General features: G+C 52.4%; 1 pseudogene across 1 annotated transcript; it reads left to right on the forward strand.

Annotated features, from left to right (window-relative positions):
• Positions 1-8,724: 8,724 nt before the first annotated feature.
• On the forward strand, positions 8,725-18,614 carry LOC144578172 (cytohesin-4-like; annotated as a pseudogene). Its single transcript, XR_013523475.1, has 6 exons — positions 8,725-8,933; positions 13,564-13,675; positions 15,353-15,429; positions 15,805-15,876; positions 16,388-16,542; positions 18,415-18,614. The product of XR_013523475.1 is annotated as a cytohesin-4-like (transcript).
• The last annotated feature ends 7,150 nt before the right edge of the window (positions 18,615-25,764 follow it).

A 25,764-nucleotide genomic window follows, 5' to 3' on the forward strand; every position in this document is an offset into this window, starting at 1 on the left:
AAAAAATGGGCATGGCCGGGTGCACTGGCTCTCACACCTGTAATCTTAGCACTTTGGGAGGCTGAGATGGGTGGATCACCTGAGGTGAGGAGTTCAAGACCACCCTGGCCAACCTGGTAAAACCCAATCTCTACTAAAAATACAAAAATTATCTGGGTGTAGTGGCAGGTGCCTGTAATCCCAGCTACTCAGAAGGCTCAGGCAGGAGAATCACTTGAACCTGGGAGGCAGAGGTTCCAGTGAGTTGAGATTGCACCATTGCACTCCAGCCTGGGTGACAGAGTAAGACTGTCCAAAAAAAGGGGGGGGGGGACACAAGACTTGAATAGCCATTTCTCCAAAGAAAACATGCAAATGGCCAGTAACAGGAAAAGACGCTCAACATCATTAGTCATTAGGGAGATGCTCATCAGTGTCACAGTGAGATGCCACTTCTCAATGACTAGTAGGGCTATAGTGAAAAAAGAGGACAGTGAAAAGGTTTTGTTTTTAATATAATTTACTGCTTTTTCCCAAAGGATAGTTTTTCTGCGGTTCCCAAGGACTCTCTCTTTCTGCTCCTTACATGGGCTTTGGTGGGGGAATGACAAGTATTGATGAGGATGTGGAGAAACTGGAATCCTGTGCAGGGATGGTGGGAATGTAATGGTGCAGCTGCTATGACAATCAGTTTACTGGGCTCTCAAAATGTTAAACAGAGTTGCCATATGCTCCAGCAGTTTTACTCCTATGTGTGTCTCCAGAAGAACTGAGGTTGCACACAATGGCTCATGCCTGTAATCCTAGCACTTTGGGAAGCTGGGGCACCTGGATCTCTTGGGCCCAGGAGTTGGAGACAAGCCTGGGCAGCACAGTGAAACCCCATTGCTACAAAAAATACAAAGATTAGGAGCCAGGCATGGTGGCTTACGCCTGTAATCCCAGCACTGTAGGAGGCCAAGGCAGGCGGATCATGAGGTCAGGAGTTTGAGACCAGCCCCATCTCTACTAAAAATATAAATATTAGCCAGGTGTGGTAGTGCATACCTGTACTTCCAGGTACTTAGGAGGCCGAGGCAGAAGAACTTGAACCCAGGAGGCAGAGATTGCAGTGAGCTGAGATCGTGCCATTGCACTCCAACCTGGGCAACAGTGTAAGACTTTGTCTCAAAAAAAAAAAAAAAATTAGCTGAGTGTAGTGATGCATGTCTGTAGTCCTAGCTACTTGGGAGGCTGAGGTGGGAGCATCACCTGAGCTGGGAGGCTGAGACTGCAGTGAGCTGTGGTGCCGTTGCACTCTGGCCTGGATGACAGAGTGTTGTGTACTGAACGCGAGCCCGGGAATCTCATCCAGCGAGAGGGTTCCCAAACCTGGAAGAGAGCGTGCACTGGAAAAAAAGGAGATAGAAAAGAGCGAGGTCTGGAGGGCTACATGCGCTATGCCCATGCAGCAATTTTATTTTTGCAATATGTTTCATTATATACTTTTCTGAAGTTAAAGTTGTTTATGCCAGATCAACGTACTTAAGTTACAGTAAGCAAGTTATGCCCAGTAAGTAAATTAAGCCCAGTAAATAGGTTACACCCAGCAAGTAAGTTACGCCCAGTAAGTACTTAACAATTGTAAGCAAGTTACAGTTATGCCCTGTAAGCTACGGTAAGTTACAGTTACACCCAGTAAGTTACGGTAAGTAAGTTACCAAGTGTAGATACTTAAGTTAATATTTTACAATGAAGGTAACAAGGGTCCAAAATCAAGCAATAAACCATAAGAAGCCGAAAGTGGACACAATGCCTTCCAAGTCCTCATATCCATAAAGTAATGTCTGTTAATTATTTTGAATAACATATAGCTGCTTTCCCTCAGCTCGACTCCCCCAACCGGGGATGTGTGTCCAGGCTCAAGCTCACCGTATGGTGAGGCCCATTTCCCAGGGGCCTCACATGGGATCGATCCCCACAGATTCCCTCAGTTCCCCCTTTTGTTTTTAGATGCAACTCAAAAAGCTTGAGCTGCAATTGTTGAAGGGAGGAGAACTCAAGGCGAAAGAGTATGAGGAGAAGGACTATAAGAAGGAGTAAAACCTCTCCAATACCAATTAAAGAGGAAAAGGACGGGAGATGAATTCCACGTACCCAGGAAGACAAGGTGTCCACAATATCATGGGCAATTGTGTCATCCTCAGGCAGGTTTTGACGAGAAAAATCAATGGCATGAATTTCCTGCTGAAGCTTGAAAACATCTAGAGATAAATTGTCATGAGTCCAAATTCCTTGTAAATGGGCCTTAACAAGAGGTCACTGCTATTTAGTGTCATTATAAGGAGTATTAGTAACACAAATATATTTATAATCAGCATGGCAACGAAGGGCCAGGCGGTTTTGAATATTATAAAGTTTATCACCAAGAATAGTAACAGTTTGTTCCAAAGCGTTAAGTTTTTCATCAATTTTCTTATCAATATCCATTTGAGTTCCCATCGTAACAGAAACATTCTTTGCAAGGTGATTAACATAAAGTAGCAGTTTGGACACTGTGAGCAAGGCTAACAGCCGCGGTAGCAGCAGTGACCACAACTGAAACAACAGCAATAATGCTAGCAATGAGAATACCAAGGAAACGTTTAGGGCGGATCATAAGATCACGAACTTGTTGGAAAATAAGGAGGGCTTTTTCATCATACCAAGGTCCAAAAACATTAACGGGTAACATAATATAGGGGGGCTGGTGCACAAGAAGAAGGGTATGAACACGAAAAAAGGAAGAATCAATGCAGTTGGTAAGAATACAATTTTCACAATAAATGGAATATGAGCCAGAAGCTCGGGTAATGGAAACATTACCAGCAATAATAGCATAAGGAGAAGCGACGCAAGATTGAGTATAAATAGTATGCCTAGTGGGATAAGATAAACTGTGGGAACCAGCACGAACAAACGTAGGAAATAAGGATATAAACAGCTTCCAGAGAGAGGTATAAGCTTTGCCAGAGAAGGTAGTGTAAATAGGAGTGCCCCAACCACCAGGTGTTTCATAACGAGCTAAGGCAATACCAAGAGGATGAGGAACAGACCAGTCAAATAAGGAGAAACCGGAAGGCAGGGTATAATTAAGAGCTTGCTTTTGGTTAGGAAAACAGAACTGCCAATGTGGAGAGGGGTCCAAAGAGGAGTTAGAAGGTCGACAATGGCGGTGCTCAATGAGCGAAAATCGCTGAGTGGAGGAAAAGTTGTAAGTTTCTCTAATTCCCACATAGTTGAGTATCCAGTCACGAGAATAAATGGTTTCACCTGGGAAGAGGTGGGGGGGGCAGAAAAGGTATGAAGTCGGCGAATTCCAAGATCGAAGCAATAAGGACCAGAAAAAGAAAGAGGAATAGAAGGAGGGGAATAGACATTGGCAGAGAAATCATGGTCCCAGATTTTGGAGGCATAGAAGCACATGGGAGGGGCAACAGCCTGGGCAGAGTAAGTGTAGGTAGCAACTTGAGGAGTAATATGAGAAGAGGGGAAGCCAAGGATAGAAGTATCATTAATGTAGACGGGGAAGGCGGGATCATTCCAGGTAACAGGTCGAAGAAAAGGAGGATCGGGAACGTAAGCCCACAAAACAGGAGAATCAGGGAGAGGGAGGGCCTGTGCCAAATGACAAGACAATATAGCCATTATAGCAATAAAAATAACAGTAGGAGAACGGGATTGTCCGGAAGATGCGACCAGGGCAGCTGCTTCAGCAGTTAGACGGTGCATCTGGGCCCACATCGGCAGGGGGCTGTCCCGTTGCAGAGTCTGAGAGTTCGCTGATCGAACTGCTTGGCGAGTTGGGCGGCGTCAGCCGGAGACGATGAAGACGGGGTAGCAGGTGGTTTGCACTGCCTGGTGGGGAATTCATGCTTGACCAGGCGTTCAGGAACCCAAATTGGAGAAGGAGCAGACCTGGGAAAAACACAAACATATCCTCGTCCCCATATTAGGACTGGATCTGGACCATGCCACTGATTAGTAAGAACATCTTTCCACAAGACCTGGGGATGGGACACATTATTAGGGTGCCAATGGCGATCCGCTGCAGAGAGTCCATCAGCATCTAAAGTTAAGAAATTAACAACATAAGCAGCATGTCTGAGCCAAGTGTGAGAGGTTTTATGTAATAAGTCAGAAATTGGACCATGTTTTAATTTGTGTAATAAATTTTTCAAAACAGCATGGCTTCTTTCGATGATTCCTTGGCCTTGAGGATTAAAAGGAATGCCCGTATGGTGAGAAATCTGAAAATGAGAGCAAAAGGAAGCGAAACTTTTGCTCGTATAAGCAGGTCCATTGTCTGTCTTCAGGATCTTAGGTGGGCCAATAAGAGAAAAAACAGTTAGGCAATGTGCTACGACATCCTTAACTGCTTCTCCAGTATGGGCGGAAGCAACTATAAAATGAGAAAAAGTATCGATGGAAACATGTACATACTGTAATTTACCAAAGAGGGGAAAGTGAGTAACATCCATCTGATATACATGACCAGCTTGCAGTCCTCAGGGATTTACCCCATACTGGCGAGCAGCAGGCAAGTAAGGCAAACAAGATGTGCATTGTTTAACAATTTGGGGGGCCTGTTCTCTGGTAATCTGAAATTGCAATCGCAGACTGCGAGCATTCTGATGATGCAGGGCATGAGAGGCTTCGGCCTCTGTACAGGGGACAGAACAGGAAAAATACACTGAGTGAGTTGATCAGCCTGAGCGTTGCCCTCAGAGGACCTGGCAGGGAGGAATGGGCTCTGATATGACCAATGAAAAAAGGATGGGATCGGCGGTAAAGTGTCTGCTGTAAAGGGAGTAAAAGATGAATTATAGAAGAGGAGTCAGAGAAGGACAAAGGGGCTGTCTCTAAATTTTGGCTAAATTAACAACATATTGACTATCAGAGTAAATATTCAAGGGGACATCCCAATTAGACAGGACATGTTGAGCTGCCAGGAGCTCCACGCACTGAGCGGAGCATTCTGGGGTCTGAAACAAAAAAGGGTGTGCGTTAACAGTGCCTGTGGCAATACCAGAAGAGGAGCCGTCAGTAAAGGCTAAAAATGCTTCAGATAACGGTGACTTGAGGCAGGGCTGTGGAAAAATAAGGGAGTTTTGGGAGTAAAAATGTAATAATTTATCAGCAGGATAATGGCACAATATTTGACCTGAAAAGCCAGCAAAGGCTAATTGCCAGGAGTCGGAGAACTGCCAAAGCCACCGTTGCTGAGGGCTAGAATAAGGAACAATGATTTCAGGAGGGTCAACACCAAAAAGGGAAAGAGCCCGTACACGACCCTTAGCTACCAAAACAGAGACTAATTCAAAGTAAGGTGTCACAACTTTCCCACAACTGGCAGGGAGATGAAGCCGTTCCAGGATACCCTGTTGCCAAAAAACCCCAGTAGGAGTATAAACAGTAGGAAGAACACAATACCACCACCGGGTGTTGTCCTTAATACGAGAAAGTTTTTGCTGGGACAAGGCATCATGAACTAATTGTCAAGCCGCCTTGGCAGGAGCTGTCAAAGAACGAGGGGAAGTTGAAAGAGGGTCCTTTGAGGATGCCAAATAAGGGCTTTAATTGTCCCGTGGTAAGCTTCAAGCTCGGACGAATCCAGTTAATATCTCCTAAAAACTTCTGAAAATCATGCAGGGTAGTTAGATTTGCTGTGGAGAGAATAGGAATCTTAAAGGAAACTTGGTTAGATTCAATAAGCTCTCTCAAGTAGTGGTAGGGAGTGGCAGTCTGAACCTTATCTGGTGCCATAACAAGGTTGTTTTTTGTCAAAAGGGTTGCAAACATTCAAAGGCTTCATAAAGAAGGGTCTCAGTGGGAGCAGCTAAGAAAGGTCATCCATATAATGTAGTAGTTGAATATCAGAAAATTGTTGACGAACGGGTTGGATGGCTTTAGACACAAAGGTCTGACACAAGGTGGGGCTGTTAGCCATACCTTGAGGCAACACAATCCACTCGGACCGCTCATACGGTCGATCAAAATTAGTGGATGGTATGCTAAAGGCAAAACGATGACAGTCTGAGGGATGCAAAGGACAATTCAGGACTCAGCGTGAAAACACCTGTAGGTGACCAAGCAAACGCCTTAATTTCTCCCGAGTAATCAGCATCAACAACTCCAGGTAGCACATGTAGACCTCTTAAGGAACTGTTACTATGACCTAAAATAAGACCGACATATCCCGAGGGAAGAGGGCCAAAAATGCCCATAGGGATGGCTTGGGGTCCCATGTCAGGGGTTAGTACCTGTTGGGTGGTGGGACGGAGGTCAAGTCCTGTGCCTGCTGGTGTTGTTCTGAAGAGTTTAGAAAAGGATTTGCGTTCGACATCAGTGGCCTGCACAAAGGGTGTCCCGATATTTTGAGGGGGCCGGGACCGCCCCCACTTGGAGATTCCCGACCGCTGAGGGAGGGGATTGCCCTGGGCATCACGTTTGGAATGACATTCGCTGGCCCAATGGGTGCTGCGGCGACGAGGGCACTGGCCTGGTTGGTGAACCTGGGGTTGGGCAGGGCTCAAGCTCACCGTATGGTGAGGCCTATTTCCCAGGGGCCTCACACGGGAGCTATCCCCACAGATTCCCTCAACTATGGGCACATTTGGGAGGGCTCTGGGGGGCAGGGGCGTCCCCTTCCGGACCTGAGGGTTACTAGAGTGTTGGCTTCATGATCATACATTGAACTCCGTGCACGTACTCTGTGTACTTTTCCCCATGCCTGCATGCTAGAGTCCGCAGTTTTATTTTTATTTGTATTTATTTTTAAATAGAGATAGGGTCTCACTATGTTGCCCAGGTTGGTCTCAAACTTCTGGGCTCAAGAGATCCTTCCACTTCAGCCTCTCAAAGTACTAGGATTACAGGTGTAAGCCACCATGCCCTATATAGAGTCCACAGTTTTATTTAATTAACTAATTAATTAATTTATTTATTTTTGAGACAAAGTCTCACTCTGTCACCCAGGCCGGATTGCAGTGGTGAGATCTGGGTTCAATGCAACCTCTGCCTTCCAGGTTCAAGCGATTCTCCTGCCTCAGCCTCCCAAGTAGCTGGGATTAGAGGCAGGTGCCACCAGTCCTGGCTAACTTTTGTGTTTTTAGTAGAGACGGGGTTTCGCCATGTTGGCCAGGCTGGTCTCGACCTCCTGACCTCAGGTGATCCGCCCACCTCAGCCTCCCAAGTGCTGGGATTGCAGGCATGAGCCACTGCACCCAGCCTAGAATCCACAATTTTAAATAAGTGGGGAGGGGAGAGGGACTACAAAGACAAAGGCCGCAGCTTGTGCTGGGATGGCCAGGTGGTCTGGCTGCATCAGAAATCAGGAGTCTGGGCCAGACACAGTGGCTCACGCCTATAATCCAAACACTTTGGGAGGCTGAGGTGGGTGGATCACCTGAGGTCAGGAGTTCGAGACCAGCCTGACCAACACGTTGAAACCCCGTCTCTACAAAAAATACAAAAATGAGCCAGGTGTGGTGGTACATACCTGTAATCCCAGTTACTCAGGAGGCTGAGGCAGGAGAATCGCTTGAACCCAGGAGGCAGAGGTTGCAGTGAGCTGAGATCCTGCCACTGCATTCCAGCCTGGGTGGCAGAGTGAGACTCCATCTTGTAAAAATAAATAAATAAATAAGAAAGAAAAGAAATGACTTGTCCTCAAGCACACCACCTCCTGGCTGTCCACGGACTAGCCCTCCAGAGCATTTGCTGTACTCAAGTTAGATCTTAATTTGGTGCTTGCTTGTTTATTATTTGTCACAAGTCTAAACTTCCTGTAAGGGCAGGGACCCTATCAGGCCGATCACCAATGACTCCCAGGCCCACAGCACAGAGTATGCACTCAATACATAGTTCTGGTAGGAAAGAAGGCATCTTAAAGACCAGATTTGAATCATTGTCCAATTACTTCTTAATTTTATGATGTTGGGCACATACAGCTTAACCTCCTGCACCTCGGTTTCCTCATCTGTAGAATGGGAGTGATAACAGGACCTGCCTCAGGATGGGCACGGGGGTGTGAGAGCCTAGCACAGGGCAAGCATCAACAATGCTCAGCGCCACTGCTATCAGAGGTAGAATCATCGACGTTCTCCAACAGGCAGCTACTTCAAACACGAACCTCTGAACGTCAAGGATGGGGAAGCTGAAGGTCAGGGAGGTCAGGTACTTCCCAGGGTCAACCAGAGAGTGGGAGACGCAGCTGGGATCAGGGCCCAGTTACTCCACAAAAGACCCCACGGTGGTAACCTGGGGTTACCAGGAGGAGCCCAGCCTCCCTCCTGAGCACGTGAATGTCTGAATAATGGGAGCCACGCTGGGGCTCAGGAGCCCCACAATGCCCGCAAGATCGCAGAGCAGCACATGGCTCAGCCCTGAACAGTGCTGCCAACAATGAGTGTTCCCCGAGTTCTGAGAGGCAGAGAACAGAGTGGGCAGGGGCTGGAAGGGCTCCGTGGGTAGGAGGCCTGGTGCCGTGGCTGAGCCAGGAGGATTGAAGCGAAGGGAAGGGAGGCTGGGCCTGGCGGGGGGCCCAGCAGGAGCCACAGCTCAGGGGTGGGAAGGGGCTCAGAAAGAGAGACTGAGGTTCCTTTAGAGGGGGTGGGGACCAGCAAGAGTGTGATGGGTGGGCAGGCTGGGCCTCAAAGGTTAAGCCAGGAGGACAAGGTGGACCCTCAGGGCTTTGCGACAGTAGATTCTGAGCCCTAGAGGGGACCAGGGCAGAGGTGGGGAGAGTGGCTAGGGCCAGGACTGTGACCACTGTCCCCTCCGCAGACACCTGCTACGTGCTGTCCTTCTCCATCATCATGCTCAACACCAGTCTCCACAACCCCAACGTCCGGGACAAGCCGCCTTTCGAGCGCTTTGTGTCCATGAATCTTGGCATCAACAATGGCAGCGACCTGCCGGAGGACCAGCTGCGGGTGAGAGGCACTGCTCACCCAGCCCAGCCCGGGCATCCAGGAGGGAGCGTCCTTAGAGGGATGGCCGGGGAGGGGCTTCTCTGAGATAGACAGCCCCCAGTGGGGACTCGGCTGATACGGCCCACCCAGGCTGTGACTGTCTTGAGAGGCACCGTCACAAAGCAGGTTGGTCCTGAAACCCGCCTGCCCAAGAGAGGCCCCATCTTGAGGAAGATGTCCGAGACGGACCACCCAGGAGGTCCACCCAGACTTAAGCCTTTGGATCTGCAGTGATTCTGGTGCCCCTCGGTGTTTGAGAACTGCCTCACCCTTAACCCATTCCTTGCTCGGTCCCAGGAAGAGAAAGTGCATCACAGAGGAGCCAGTATGTAGCATGAAGGCTTGAGCTGGTTAGAGCTCAGGTCTACTCCTGTCTTCCCTGTCTGCCTGCTAGGTGACCTTGGGTGAGGACTCACTGGAGTTGAAGCCACTGTCCCCTCTGCCAGGAGAGCGGGAATAATAATAATACCTATGTCCCAGATCTGCCACCACGGGGAGTATCTGTTTTAAATGTTACATGCCAGGTACATAATACCTGCCTCCTGCTCGGCTCCCCAGCTAAAGTAGGGCCTTGTGGCTTATGTCACCATTAAAAATAATTAATAATGATTTAAAAAAAAACCCAGCGCTTAGTAAAATGCCTGAAACATAAAAGGCATATGAGCAACGGTGACTCATTTCTTGTGGGGTCCTCATGGCACAAGGCGGGCATGAGTTGTCTGGCAGGGAATGAGTTAATTACCTCCCAGCACTGGTCCTGCTTCTCCCCCAGGAGCTCCCTTATTACCTCCAGCTCCCAGTGAGTCCTCTCCAGCATCTGCCTCCTTAGCTCTTTTTCCCAATTTAAGGCTTTTCTTAATAACAATGCACCACATTTGTATGGAACTTGTAAATTTCTTCTCACCAGGCTTTGGGGTTTATTATCTCAATTTAGCTTCAAAATCTGCCCGGGGGGTCTACGAAGCCCTTATCCTCCTCTTTGGCAGCCCAGAACAGAGCGCCAGAGTCGAACCCCATCCCTCCCAGCTACCCCACTTTCTGGTTGTGTGACCTTGGGAAAGTGGCTTGACCTCCCTGAGTTCCAGGTCATAGGATTAGTGCAGAAGGGTAAGGCAGTCAGCCAAGTGCTGCTGTGGTTGAAGGGGCTAATCCTGAAGCTTCCCAGGTCACAAAGGAACACACAGGCCGGACACAGAGGCTCACGCCTGTAATCCCAGCACTTTGGGAGGCCAAAGCGGGCAGATCACGAGGTCGGGAGTTTGAGAACATCCTGGTCAACGTGGTGAAAGTCCGTCTCTACTAAAATACAAAAAGTTAGCCAGACGTGGTGGTGCGCACCTGTAGTCCCAGCTACTCGGGCGGCTGAGGCGGGGGAATCACTTGAATCTGGTAGGCGGAGGTTGTAGTGAGCCGAGATTGTGCCATTGCACTCCAGCCTGGTGACAGATCAAGACTCCGTCTCAAAAAGAAAGAAGAAACACACAGGCAGCATGTGGATTTGGGGATCCTCTTGCCTTCTGCCTGGGCCTCATTTTCCCCGTTCATAAAGCAGGGATCCAGCTTGAAGCACCTTTAGATTGTCAAAGGGCACCACTTGGCAGAAAGATTCTCCAGTTCGGACCTGTTAAGTGAGGACATGTAATGCTTTTAAGTGGCCCAATTTTCAAAATGAAATTTACAGACATATGACCCAAAGAGAGGTCACCCCAAAGGTACACGGACCACGAAGATGCCTGGCTGGGAAAGGCTGTGGAGAGGTGCCCGGTGGCAGTCAGGGCACAGGAGGGTTCAGACGATCTTGCTCTGGGCATCCAGATGGGTCAGGGGCAGAGTCCCCAAGAGGCTCAGGGCAAAGGTGCAGTGTTCAGACTCACGGGATGGGAGGTCAAACCGCAGCTCTGCCCTTACGTCTGTGTGACCTTGGACGTGAGCCCCAGCCTCCTCGTCTGCAAAGTGCGCTGATGATACCGGCTTTATACCTTTTCTTTTCTTTTTTTGAGGCAGGGTCTTATTCTGTTGCCCAGGCTGGAATGTGCAGCGGCGTGATCTCGGCTCACTGCAAACTCTGCCTCCTGGGTTCAAGCGATTATCCTGCCTCAGCCTCTTGTGTAGGTGAGATTACAGGCATCCATCACCATGCCTGGCTAATTTTTTGTGTGTATTTTTAGTAGAGACGGGGGTTTTTACAAGTTGGTCAGGCTGATCTCGAATTCCTGACCTCAGGTGATCTGCTGGCCTCAGCCTCCCAAAGTGCTGGGATTACAGGCATGAGCCACCGTGCCCGGCCTGGTTTCTCTCCTAAACAAGCTCTGCCCAGGTATGGCAGAGATGGCCCTGGCTTCCCGAGTTCTCACAGTCCTCCTCCTCAGCAGTTTCAGCTGAAGTCCCAGGATTAGGACTCATTGACTGGCTTGGGCCTCCTGGCCCTCCCTGCACTGCGGTTAGCAGGATGAAATGTGCTGATCAGCCAGATGTGAGTCATTCACCCCTTCCTGGAGCCTGGGGCTGGGGACCTGTGGGTGCCAACCCTGCTGAGTGATCTGGACAGAACACAGAGAAACAGAGACTCCCCAGAGAAAAACTGAGGGTGTGGGGACAGGGGGACACACAGCCAGCAGGGCCACTGGGAGGAGGAGGCCCTTAAGTTTCTGCACGTCCACCCCACCGGGAGAAGACAGTTGGGCCCCGGGGTTTGGTGGCAGTGAGTGCAGGCCATTTGTTTACAGGGAGGCTGGTGTTTACAGGGGACAGGAAATGTGGGTGAACTCAGCTGTTTTCTTTGCGGGGGCAGAAGGTACAGGCTGATACAGTGACCGCAGAAGCTGCTGGGTCCCTCCCTGCCCACCCCCCGTGGGTTTTGTGGCAGTTGAGACCTCCTGTCTGCCCCCCTGCACGGCTCCTGGGGCCTTCCAAATATGTGTCTGTGCTGACAGCTTTGTTGATGGGGCCTTCCTGCTCCAGGCCCTTGTTCAACCAGCCAGTGCCAACTGGGAATTCCCAGGGAAGCCTGTAGGGGTTCCCCAGAGAGAAACCGGGGCCCACTCTTCCTCACCTCCACAGCCCCACAGCCAGACTGAGCCCAGGAAAGTCACTCCCAGCCCACCCCTGACTCTGGACCCGAGTTCTTGAGGTCAGAAAGGATCTTAAAGAACCAGACAGTCCCATTTCTAAAACTTTGAATCAAACTCATGAGAATTTTCATTTAAAATCTCGAAGAAAGCATCTGAGCAGCAACATGTGAGCAGCAAGCAGCACACACACACACAGTGAAAGGAAGTAATTTCATCCTCGGAGACAGCACCGCGTTTGCCTTTAAGCAGAAATATACAGTGTTTAGAATGGGTCTCCAAACACTTGGAAATCTCAGCAGGTTGCTCACAGAACACAACGTCTCATGGCAGGAGATTCAAAGCACACAGGGCTGATCTGGCGCCAGTGGTCACACCTTGCCCATAGGGAACTTCCAGACCCCTCCAAGGACAGAAAGCTCATTACCCTACAAAGCTGCTCTCCCACATTTCACCAGCTCGTACTGCCAGAAAGGCTTCCATGGAGAACGGCAGTCTGCTTTCTGGGAACTCCCCAGGCCCCACCCCGGCCCATCCAGAACAGGTCTGCTTAGGAGAGGGGCTTTTGAGAGTCTAAGCCAGCATCCCACCCTGTGCTCTCCCTCAGCTGGGTCCCTCAACATGAAGTGGCCAGTCATCCTCCCCGGTGGCTCCTCAGTGGCCCCTCCACCCAAGGTTTACCTTGTAGTCTCTGCTGCTGCACCTAAGCAGGAGAGGACCCTCCTCCCATAACCTTTGCCAAGGTTGCTATGCCCCAGAGACAGAGAGAGAGAATATGTGTGTGTGTATGTGTCTGTGTCTGTAAGCATGCATATGTGTGAGAATGCACAGAAACATGTGCATGTATATTGTATTTGCATTATGTATGAGTGCATGTATGTGTGTAAGCATGAGTGTGTGAGGGTGCATGTATAAGTGCATGTGTTTGAGCATGAAGGCATGTGGGTACATGTATGTGTGATCCTGCATGTATGTGTGCATACGTGTGCATGTATGTATAAGCATCGTGTGAACATGTATGTGCATATATGTGTGAGTGCATGCAGGTGTAAGTGTGAGCATGCATGCGTGTGCATGTATGTGAGCATGCATGTATATAAGTGTGCATGTGTATGAGTGTGCATGCATGTGTGAGTGTATGTGTGTAGGCATGTGAGTGCATGTATGTGTGTGAGCATGCAGGTGTGTGTGTGCATGTGTGTAAATGTGTGCATGTATGAGCATGCATTTATATAAGCGTGCATGCGTGTGTGTGTAAGCATACATATTAGTATATGTGTGTGTTTGAGGGGCTGACCCCTGCTCCCTCTGCCGTGTAGTAGCACAGAGGGAAGCATGACTAGGGTGGCCGGTGGCAGGTGGCAGAGCCAGGCCCAGGCTCAAGGGAGGGAACCAGGGACCATGAGAAGCGAACAGGTGAGGAAAGAGTGCGCCTGCCAGTGAGTGACCTGCTCAAGGCCAGGCCAGGACTCGGACTCGGGTGGACTCGCAGCCAGGTCTTTCTCTCCCTTCTCTTGGGGCAGAACCTCTTCGACAGCATCAAGAGCGAGCCCTTCTCCATTCCTGAGGACGATGGCAATGACCTCACTCACACCTTCTTCAACCCAGACCGAGAGGGCTGGCTGCTCAAGCTGGGTAAGAGGCCGACAGACGCACGTCATCACATGTCCACTCACGCACACAGGCACACGTCTTCGCAGGCACTCACGCACACACGGGCACATGTCATATGCACATTCATGCACACGCAGGCATACGTCGCCACATGTGCGCAGGCACACGGCTGACACGAGGCTTGCATGCAGCCTGGGAGAGGGAGTTGCACAGCCCCAGGTCTCCTGCCCCCAGTGCAGTTGTCTGCCTCCTCCATCCATTCGTCTGTCCTGAGAATGAAGGGAGCCAGAGGAGGAGGGCTGAGCTGTAAGTGGGGCGGGAGGCAGACAGAGTCATTGACAAACGCCTCAGCGGCGGTTCTGTTTCTCCCTCCCCAGAGGAATGGGGAGAAATGGGGTTCACAGTGGCCCCTCTTCATACGTGGTTATGAGGACTACCATTGGTTCAGAACCCACAGAGCTCAGGCAAGGTGCTGTCCCGCCCACGGCCCAACAGTGAAGTCAGGGATCTGCCTGAGGCCACACAGCCAGCCAGGGGCAGATTTGATGGAGCAGAGGGTTAGGTGTCCCTAAAGAAGGGGAGGAAGGGTGACAGGATGTGGCTTGGGAGAGGCTGCCTTCAAGCTGACTGGAGGCAGGGAGGGCCTGCACCCTGCAGAGAGCAGCTGGGGTGGGTGCTACAGTAGCGGTGACTGCAGAGTCCAGCAGGGGAGCCCCAGTGCCTGGCCATCTGCCCCTGCCTCCCACACACACTCCCGGAAGCCTCTCCAGCAGGGACAGCCCAGGCGGGGCCAGCGCCTGCAGGGCAGGTGGGGACAGATGCCTCATCTTGAAGCAGGGGTTTTAACCTGGCTCACCTCCAGCAACACTGAGCCTCCAGCACCTCCTGTCCCCCCAGCCCCATGCCAGTCCTGCCCAGTGCCCCAGGAGACCCTGAGCCCTCTGACTCTCCACACCACACCTTAGTCCATCCTCCTCCAGAGACTCAGCCTCCTGTCATGCTCCAGCCACGTGCTGTCTGCCCCTGAGAAGCTCTAAGTCACAAATCCCAACTTGGATGGGAGAGGGGGCCTCAGAGTCACACAGCCCTTAAACCCCAGCTCCTCCACCCAAGTGCCGATGGTCAGGTTTTCAGCCTCTGTAGCTGTAAGATGGGGATAATGATCCCTGGGAGGGTTAAATGTGCAGCAAAATGGCCAAGAGTTGGGCTCCGGAACTAGGACACCAGGGTTCGAATCCCAGTTCTGCGGCTGGACTGCGGGCAGATGATTTTAACCTCTCCATGACTCAGTTTCCCCATCTGTAAAACGGGGTTCACGATGGTCCCCTCCTCACACGTGGTTATGAAGATGAATAATATTTTTTAAAACCTCTAGCACAGTGTCTGGCAAGTGAAGGATGAAATGCTCAGCACAGTGCCAGGCAGGGAGCAGGCTGAGGAATGAAGCAGCCGCTGAGTGATGGTAGCCAGAGAGAGCATGGAGTGGCCATTCCTAGGACCACACCTGGGACCTGATCGCAGAGGTGACCTGAACACCAGCTCAAGCAGCTCCAGGGAAACCCCGGGGGTGATGGGAGCCACTAAGGTTCTTGTTTGAGAGAGGGATCGATGTCGGGGGAGGGGCGGCAGTTGAGGGTCAGGGCATCTGTGTCAGCGGCCCAGGAGGACTGACCTGCTTGCTACGCTGGCCTCCCACAGGGGGCCGCGTGAAGACGTGGAAACGGCGCTGGTTCATCCTGACCGACAACTGCCTCTACTACTTCGAGTTCACCACAGTGAGCAGGGTGCCCTGGGCCCTCCCCTGCCCCCGCCTCTCCCTGCACAACCCCCTTCCCAACTCCCACTAGCAGTCGAATAACAGCTTTGGATCCTTTGAGATGATTTGGTTCCCCTCCACACCCATTTTACAGATGGGAAAAACCGAGGTACAGAGAGGAGAGGCTGGGCTTAAAGCTGGGCCTCCTGACCTCTGGCCAGAGCTCTTCACATGCCACTCCTACCTTCCACCCCCATGCTGGACAGTCTCAGAAGACTTCAGCACGCTCCTCTTTGGGTTGGGGAACCTTCCACGTTTACATCCTGTCTTGGGCCTCAAGGTCTGCTTCCTGCCCCTGCCCCTGCCCCTGCCCTTCCTTTCCCTCTCCCTGTAGGACCAGGAGCCACAGGGAATCATACCCCTTGAGAACCTCTCCGTGCAGAAGGTGGATGACCCCAAGAAGCCAGTAGGTGTCCAGTTGGGGGGTCCCCAAGGCTAGAGGCACTGGAGAATTTCCTAAACTGGGTGTGGGGAGAGGGCCTGAGGCTGGGCTCCCTGGAAGCCAGGCTGTGCCCCTCCCACCTTCAGCAGAGCTCAGGGCTGCGCTTCTCTCCCTCCTGGGGCCATGGACAGTGGGAAAAGGTCAATGTCAGTCCAAGGGCATGGTTGTCCTCACTTGTCCCATAGACCCTGACTGGCTGGATGACCCTGAGTAAGCCCTGCTCTGTTCAGAACCTCAGCTAGCCCATGTGTCACATGGGGACTTCAGGGAGGATGGTGGATTCAGGAGGATGGTGGATTCAGGAGCCTGGCACAGAGAGAGTGCTCAGTGTGGGGGGAGCAGCTCCTGCCCCTTGGCCTGTCATGGGGTGGGATTGCCAGGCTGGGCATGGACACCAGCATCTGGGCATCTCTGAGCCTCCTGGAGAGCCCACTCAGCCTCCCTCTCTCCCCACCCCGCCCGGCCACCTCCCCAGTTCTGCCTGGAGCTCTACAACCCCAGCTGCTGAGGCCAGAAAATCAAGGCCTGCAAGACTGACGGCGACGGCAGGGTGGTGGAAGGCAAGCACGAGTCCTACCGCATCTCAGCCGCCAATGCCGAGGAGCGCGACCAGTGGATTGAGCCCATCCGGTAAGGGGTATCCAGCTCCGGGGGCGGCTCCCCGTCACCTTCCAGAAGGCCCTGCTGCTTTGAGGTGTTGCTTCCTTGTGTGTAAAGGGGGCTAACTCCAGCCTCTCCCTCCTGTTTCTGGCCTGAAAATCCCTTCCACCTGTATTCCATAGGCATGTCCTGTGTGCCCGGCTCCAGTTCAGGCCCCAGGACACAGGGAAGGGAGAGGCCCAGTGGGTGGGGTTGGTGGGAGAATAGAGCACAGAGTTGTGCATAAAGTTCTTGCCCTGCCCTTGCCCGGGCACTGCTCTTGTTGGCATCATGGTCCAAAGTAGCCTGGGAAGGACCTGGTGGGGGCGGAGGAAAAAGCTTTCAAGCTAAACTTCTAGATAAAAGAACCGGTGTGGGCAATCAGCAGACGGCCCACCTGCACCGCCCTCGAGTCCAGGTGAGGCTGGGCAGGGTGGGAGCCGGAACTACTGAGCATGGCAAAGCCACAGCCACTGTGGTGAAGAGCTTCCATTTCTCCTGGGGCACTGGGGAGCCACAGACTGATAAATAGGGAGGGGTGGCTAGGTAAGGAAGGCCAAAGTGTAGGGTCTGGTTCTGTGGTGCCACCGACAGGAGAGGCACAAGGAAGACACACCTGGTAAAGCACAAAATGGCAAACCTGCTCAGGGCTTGACTCTGAGCCAGCCCAAGATACTAGTGAGAGGAGGCCTGGTGGCAGAGGAAGGCAGGACGGGTTGCTGGGCAGGGCCCGTGTCTCAGGGACTTTCAGGGTCTTTTCACCGGGGCCTTGCAGCAGAACAGCCTGGGAGGCTGCCAGGCAGACCTATTCTCACCTCCGTCTTACAGATGTGGAAACTGAGGCCCAGAGAGGGGAGGGACCTGCCCAGGGCCACAGAGCCAGGGACAGAGCAGAGTCCAACAAGCAGGTCTATTGGCTTCTCCCCAAGCTTTTCTGATCACCTTCCGAAGGTCTCCAACAGGAGCCTGGAGAGGGGTCCAGAGATATTTGGGCACAGAATTCCCAAGGCTGTCAGCTCCTGACTGGAGCCCTCACCCTCTCTGGCCCTGCCCATGGGACACTGGGCTAAGCTAGCAAGGCTGGACTGACCCTGGCACAGCTCTTGCTGGGCCATCTGGTTTTTGTTTTTGTTTTTGAGACGCAGTCTCACTGTGTCACCAGGCTGGAGTGAGTGGCGCGATCTCGGCTCACTGCAACCTCCGCCTCCCAAGTTGAAGCAATTCTCCTGCCTCAACCTCCCAAGTTGCTGGGAGTACAGGTACCCACCACCACGCCAGGCTAATTTTTTGGATTTTTTTTTGAGATGGAGTTTCGCTCTTGTTACCCAGGCTGGAGTGCAATGGTGCGATCTCGGCTCACTGCAACCTCCGCCTCCTGGGTTCAGGCAATTCTCCTGCCTCAGCCTTCTGAGTAGCTAGGACTACAGGCAAGCACCACCATGCCCAGCTAATTTTTGTATTTTTAATAGAGACAAGGTTTCACCTTGTTGACCAGGATGGTCTCGATCTCTTGACCTTGTGATCCATCCATCTTGGCCTCCCAAAGTGCCACCACACCCGGCCCCAATTTTTTGGATTTTTAATAGAGGCAGGGTTTCACCATATTGGCCAGGCTGGTCTTGAACTCCTGACCTTGTGATCTGCCTGCATTGGCGCAGTGACTCACGCCTGTAATCCCAAAATGCTGAGATTACAGACATGAGCCACAGCACCCCGCCTGTTGGGGCCACCTGGCCTTTCTGCTGCTGCAGAGCAGGCTGACACATCCCTGGGAGTCTCATGACTCTAACAGAAGCCCTGGAAGACCAGACTCCCTTGACGGCCAGTCCAGCCCTGAAATCACTCCTCTTACTCTCACTCTAGAGCCAGCATCACCCACGTCCCCTTCTACGACCTGGTCTCCACTCGGAAGAAGAAGATCGCCAGCAAGCAGTGAGATTCCTGGAGGCAGCACTGGGGGCCGGTCATCCTGGGAGTCCCGCAGCCTGCAGTGCCTGGACCCACCTCCCACCCAGTGCACTCTTTTGGGCCACAGACATCACTGCGCTTCCCCGTTACCCGAAGCTGACTCTTGATGGGAAAGCAGAGGTCAGGAGGGTGGGTGGGGGGTGCAGCAGGCCCAGAGTCCAGCAATGAGGTCCCCTGCCCTACATGCACTACCAGAAGGGGTGAGGAGAGCAGCCCGAGGAAAACCAGCCCAGAACGCAGCATCCTTTCTTCTCTCTGGGCCTCGGTGCCCTCAGCTCTGAAGCTCTTTGCGCCTTGAGATGCTGTCAGGCCTCAAAGTAGGAGGAGCTGTGGGGTCCCCGAGTGTTTCCTCTCCTTGGCAAGGCTCTTCCTTCCACTCAAGTTCTCTCTGCCAGCCCCTCCTGTGTCCTCAGGTTGGGCTTGACCCTCCCTGCCTGAGCAGAGCTCAGCGCACATGGCTCAGACCCACAGACAGGACCCTGGGACAGAACCCCAGGACCTGCCCTAGGAGCCCAGACTCCATGGGCCCAGTCCCAGCTTCATCTCTGACTCGCTGTGTGCCCTCTGCCAAGTCATGCCCACTCTCTAGTTCTTGCAAAGCTGTAGTGTTGGGACTGGAAACATCTTGGGCCCTGCCAGCCCTGTGCCCTGCTTCCAGCTGGAGATGGCAGCCCTTGTTTACAGAGCTGGGGCAGACTCTGGATTCAAGGCTGAAGGGGAGAGAAGAGCACTATGGACTCCATCTTCCAGGATGTCCATTTCAGGGAGAGGAGCAGGAGGGACCCTCATGAAAATGATGGAGAACATCCCAGACAGATGGGATTCAAGCAAGATGAGTGCTCCATCCAAGAAGCCAAGAAGGGAGAGTTTTGCACACTATGGTTACCAGGAGGGCTGCCTGGAGGCAGTGGCTGAGCCAGCAATTAACAGAGCCCACGCTTGGAGAGGCAGAGTCTTGGCCACGGCTTCCCTGCGCTGACCAACAGTCCCATGGTGATGAGGGGCAGCCTGCAGGTTGCAGCATCTCGGGACCCTCTGCAGCAGTATCGTCAGAGTAGAGCTGACTTCCAGTATCCAGGCAGCCAGCTCTGTCTCCAGGGAGCCCTGGCTGGGAGGAGGAGTCCACTAACAGGAAGCACTTCTCATCCCCTCACACAGGCCTGGGGGAGCCCCTGGAGGGAAATTCCTTGGCAGGGAAGCAGGAAATGTGGCTGCCCCTGCCCCACTGCCAGCCTGAGTCAGGGAGGAAGCAGGTGGATTCCTTGGAGGAACCGCAGCTCGCCAAGCACCCCTCCCCGTCCCCACCCCCCCACACATGTGCACACATTCCACAGGCTCAGGATGGAGTAGCTGCCTTGTGAGGTGGTGAGACTCCTGTCTTCGGAGGTGTGCAAGCACCTAGTAGTGACATTGTACCAGACAAGGTCTGGGTTGGGCATCTACAGGAGGAGACTTTGCAGGACAGTTGAGGACATCCACAGATCCTTGTCAGCCCCTGAACTAAGCCCCGCCTGGTGAAGCCACTGCCGGGGACATGCAGAATCCTGGCTCCTCCAAGTACAGCAGCCCGCGTGGGTATGGGTGCACTGTCTGTGAGCACTGACTGTGTCCCAAGTTCTGGGCAGACCTTGGGTGGGGACACAGCAGCCCTGTGGCTCTCATAACTCCTGTGCCCGCAGGCTCCCAGGAAACCCCATGTCCTCAGCCTAAAATATACTAGAAAAACTCCCCTGGGATCCTGGTGTCAACACCACCCTCTCTTCTTTATCATCACTCCTTTCCCTGCTTCTTAGTCAACATTTCCATTCTGCACTCTATTCACCAATGCTTGTTCTGATGCTGGAATTGTGAAGCCTCTCTTCTTGATCAGGCCAACTCCTACTCATCCTTCAAAACCCAGAAATGCCCCCTTCTTTGTGAACTTTTCCTAGTGCCCCCCAAGCAGGCACTCCCTCACTCCTGGTGCTGCCACAATACGCACCCACCTGTCCCTCAAATACCTGTGTCTGCTCTATGCCATAATCTAAGGAGGCGAAGCAAAGTTAAGCCTAGCCCCTGGCCTTGGCCCCTTGCAGACCTCAAGCCCTGGGACTTTGGACTGACTTTCCTCAACCTTTGTTGGCCTTGATGGTGGAGGAGGCAGAGGTGACGACAGGTGATAAACACACAGGATGGACAGAGGGGAGAAGGGCAAGGGCTGCGAGCCCAGAGGCAGTGCCCAGAGGCATGGTCTACGGATTTTTTTGAGAGTGATAAAAATGTTCTAAACTTGATTGTGGTGATGAGCAACTCTATGAATATGCTAAAAATCACTCAATTTGACATTTTAAATGGGTGATTTATATGGCATGTGAACTATATCTCAAGAAAGCTGTTAAAAATATCATACTGCTTGAGCCTAGTGGTATTTTAAAAAGTATGAATATAGGCTGGGTGTGGTGGCTCACACCTGTAATCCCAGCACTTTGGGAGGCCGAGGCGGTGGATCACCTGGGGTCAGGAGTTCAAGTCTTAAGTATGATGTATGATACACCTACATATAAATGAAAATGGCGTGCACAATGACACGCTGCCGTGGGAACTGTACTGGAAGGTTTATGAAAATGTGAACTTGAACCTACAATTGTGTTATTAGTGACTATAAGCAGCAGTGCTAAATTTATTGTACTTGATGAATGAATGTATTTAGTCTAGTCACAGTTACTTTGGTTTAAATGCATGTGTCGGCCAGGCATGGCGGCTCACGCCTGTAATGCAAGTGCTTTGGAGGCCAAGGCGGGTGGATCACCTGAGGTCGGGAGTTCAAGACCAGCCTGACCAACATGGTGAAACCCCATCTTTAAAAAAAAATTAAATGCATGTGTCTTTAGGGTATTAGTTTTCACACTGCTATAAAGACCCCAAACTGGGTAATTTATAAAGAAAAGTGATTTAATTGATTCACAGTTCCACAGGGCTGGGGAGGCCTCAGGAAACTGACAGTCACGGTGGAAGGAGAAGAGGCACATCATACATGGTGGCAGACGAGAGAGAGTGAACGAGCTAAGGGAGAAGAGCCCCTTCTAAAACCATCAGATCTTGTGGAAACTCACTCACTATCATGGGAACAGTACAGGGAAACCGCCCCCATAATCTGATCACCTCCCACTAGGTCCCGCCTTCAACACGCTGGGGAGTGTATGGATCACATTTGGAGATGAGGGTCGGGTCAGGACACAGAGCCAAACCATATCAGAGTTTTAAAAAATGTATTTGTAATTTGTACTCTTGGCAGGGTATTCTTGGACTGCAGGGGTTACTGTCAATGTGTGATTCGTGTTTTTATTTTATAGAATCATCTAATGTGGTGTACAATTTTTATAAGTGATAGATAATTATAATAATGTATATTTGACAACCTATTAAAATCTTTTGCATGGAACTTCTTTTATTAATTGTAACATGCTAACAAACTGGTAGTGGTTTAAAAATAACTAATTCAACAGCAACAACAAAAGAAAAAAGGTTAAAAGTAGACAGTTTTATGGGAAATCCAGAGAGTTAGCAGGTGGTTGGGAAGCATTGTGACAAGCAGAACAACTGGAGGAATCAGGAAGCCAAAAGCCTCTGGACCACAGTCTGCCCACGCAGGCCCCTATTCAAGCCCCAGTGAGGCCCGACCCTGCTTAGATTTTAGGCCGGGCCATCCTCAGTCTTCTTTGGTGCCCCAGGGCTGCTAGCACGGACACACTTGGTCATGCTCCAGGACGTGGCAGAGGCAGAGGCGTGCCGGAGTGGGGAAGGGAAATCTAGTGTTGGGGGTGGTTAGAAACCTTTTCGACAAGCAGAAAAAATTGGAAAGGGAACTGGAAGCCAAAAGCCTCTAGCCCCCATCAACCAACGCAGTCCCCCATTCAAGCACAAGTAAGGTCCAACCCTACTTAGAATTCGGGCTGAGGTGCCCCCAGGCTGCAATGGCATTAAGTGACTTCAGAGACAGACCCCTTCAGGGAGGTCCTGGGCCACAGCAGGGGTGCAGCCAGGTGGAAAAAGGCTGGCCAGAGTCAGGGGTGGTTGGTAAGCGTTGTGACAATCAGGGTAAAGATGGAAGGGAGCAAGAAGCCAAAAGCCTCCAGCCCCTTTTCCGTCCAGAGGGTTCCCAATCACAGCCCAAGCCAGAACTGATCTGGCTTAGCTTCTGGGCTGAGGTGCCTTCAGGCTGCTATGGCACATGTCTGCTGAGACAAACTTTTATGGGGAGATCCTAGGCAGAGACCGTCTTGCAGGCTGATGGAAATGAGGGAGCCAGGGTCAGAGGGCAGTTGGGAAGTGTTGAGAAAAGAAGAAGAAAGTGAAAAGGGAGCGGGAACAGAAAAGCCTCCATCCCATGGTCTCCCCAGGAAGCTCTCCATCCAGTCCCCAGCCAGCCTGACCCTTCTTAGCTTCTGTGCTGGGGCCCACTTAGTGTCCTGTGGCACTTGTCCTGAGGACCTTCACAAGAACGTCACAGGCTGCTGTGGGGACACAAGCAGGTGAAAAGGAGGGGACTAGTGAGTCGGGGGATTGGGAGGCATTGGGACAAGTGAAGAAAAGCCGAAGAAAGGGGAAAGCCAAAAGCCTCCACCTCCTGGTCTCCCCATGTAGTCCCCTGTCCAAGCCCCAGTCAAGCCTGATACTTACTTTCTGGGCTGAGGCACCCTCAGGCTGCAACAGTGCCAGGGGGCTGGTGGAACAGAAACCTACAGAAAGGTCCCTGACTTTGGCAGGGGTGCCGGTAGCTGGGAAACTTATAGAAACCCAGTTTCAAGAGGCAATTAAGAAGGTTTGTGACAAGCAGAACAACTGGTGTGCCCTGAGAAAGCTGTGGCACCAGGGATCTTACAGACACAAGCAGGAGAAAGCGGGAAGGAAACAGAAAGCCACAGCCTCCAGCCCATGTCTTCCCAGCCAGTCCCCCATCCAAGACCCACCCAAGCCAGACCCTGCTTAGCTTCCAGGCTACGATGACCTAGGGCTGCTATGGTGCCTGGGGGCTACAGAGTCAAACCCATACAGGGAAGACCCTGGCTGCAGCAGGGGTGTAGGCAAGCGGGAAAGAAAGAACAGAGAGTCAGGGTGGTTGGCAAGCACTGGGACAAGTGGAGAAAGCTTGAAGAAGGCAAAAGGCAAAAGCCTCCAGCCCGTGGTCTTTACAGGGAGTCCCCCATCCAAGCCCCATCCAAGCCCCAGCCAGGCCTGCCCCTTCTTAGCTTTTGGGCTGCAGTGCCCTAGGGCTGTTATGGCACCTGGAGACTATGGAGACAAACCCACACGGGGAATTTGTGGGCCTCGGAAGGGGCGTAGGCAAGCGAGAAACGGGAGACAGAGTCAGGGGGCAGTTGGGAAGCATTGGGAAAAGCAGGGGAAATCTTTAAGAAAGTGAAAAGGAAAAAGACTCCAGCCCCCAGTCTTTGCAGGCAGACCCCCATCCAAGACTCTGCCAAGCCTGACCCTGCTTAACTTCTGGGGCCCTGCCCACAGGCTTTCCTGCTGCAGCCCTGGACCTCTGTATGGGGGTTTGCCCTTACAGGCCTCACAGGCGATCATGACTGAATGAGGCTTGAATGGGAGACCACTTGGGGAGACCAGGGCTGGAGGCTTTTGGCCTCCTGCTCACTTCCCGCATTCCCCTGCTTTTGGCACTGCAGGAAGTGGGGGAATGAGAAAAGGAGCTAAATGCAAAAACTGTCAGCCCCCGGTCTCCCCTTGTGGTCCTTCCTACAAGCCAAAGCAAGGCCTGACCCTGTGCAGCTTCCAGGCTGGGGAGCCCTCAGGCTGCTATGTCACCTGGTAGCTGCTGACAGGGCCGCAGCGGGGGTGTAGGGGGTCAAAAAGAAAAGGACAGAGAGTTAGGGTTTAGTTGGAAAGCACTGCAACACGCAGAAGAAAGTGGGAAGGGAGCGGGAAGCCGAAAGCTTCCAGGCCCTTATCTCCCCAGGCGGTCCACGATCCAAGTCCCAGCCAGTCCCTACCCTGCTTAGCTCTGAGCTGGGATGACCTCAGGCTGCTACTGCACCTGAGGAGCTGCCATGACAGACACCCACAGGAAGGTCCCTGGCCACAGTGGGGAACAGGTGGGATGAAATGTGAGGGCCAGAGAGTTAGCAGCTTGTTGGGAAGCATTGCAACAAGCAAAAAAATGGGAGGGCGAGGGAAGCCAAAAGCCTCAGCTTCCACTCTCCCCAGCAGTCCCCCATCCAAGCACCATCAAGGCCCAACTCCGCTTAGCTTCTAGGCTGAGGCATCCTTGAGCTACCATGACACCCAGCGGCTGCTGGGACAGACCCCCTCAGGGATGCCCCAGGATGTGGAGGGGGCACAAGCATGCGGGAGTAGGAAAGTGACAGCCTGAGTGTCAGGAGAAGGTTGGAAATCTTTGCAACAAGGAGGGGAATTTGGGAGAAAAACTGGAAGCGAAAAGCCTCTAGCCCCTATCTCCCTAGGCAGTCCCCCATCCAAGCCCAAGCTGGGATGTATCCTGCTTAGCTTCTAGGCTGAGGCACCCACAGGCTGCAGTGGCTATTGGCTACTTCAGAGGCAAGCCCATTCAGGGAGGTCCTGGGCCATGGTTTGGGTGCTGGCAGGCTGAAAAGGGCTGGCCAGAGTCAGGGGGTATTTGGGAAGGGTGGCCACATTTGAGGGAAGGAGGGAAAGGAGCCAGAAGCCAAAAGCCTCTAGCCCCCTATACCCTCTGGCCATCCTCCATTCAAGCCCCAGCCAGGGCCAACCCTGCTTAGCTCCCGGGTTGGTGTGCCCTGAGAAAGCCATGGCACCAGGGATCTTACAGGGAGGTCCCAGGCCACAACAGGCTTGCAGGCTGATGGAATATGGGGCCAGAGTCAGGGGGCAGTTGAGAAGCATCTGGACAAGTGGGAAAAAGAGAGAAGGGTGTGGGAAGAAAAGAGCCTCCAGCCCTTGGTCTCCCCAAGCGGCCTCCATCCAAGCCACAGCCAGGCTCAACCGTGCTTAACTTTCACACTGGGGCACACTCAGGGTGCTATGGCACCTGAGGAGTGCTGGGAGGACCTTCAGAAGAACGTCCTGGGCTGCCAAGGGGTGCAAGCTGGCAGAAAAGGTGGAGCCTCAGTGAGTCAGAGGGTGGTTGGGACAAGTGGGGCAACGTGGAAGAAACGGGGAAGGCAACAGTCCCCAGCTGCTGGTATCCCCAGGTGGTACCCCATCCAAGTGCCAACCAAGCAAGACCCTGCGTAGCTTCCGGGATGTGGC

Source organism: Callithrix jacchus, chromosome 1 (assembly GCF_049354715.1).
Source record: "Callithrix jacchus isolate 240 chromosome 1, calJac240_pri, whole genome shotgun sequence".
Classification (NCBI taxonomy): domain Eukaryota; kingdom Metazoa; phylum Chordata; class Mammalia; order Primates; family Cebidae; genus Callithrix; species Callithrix jacchus.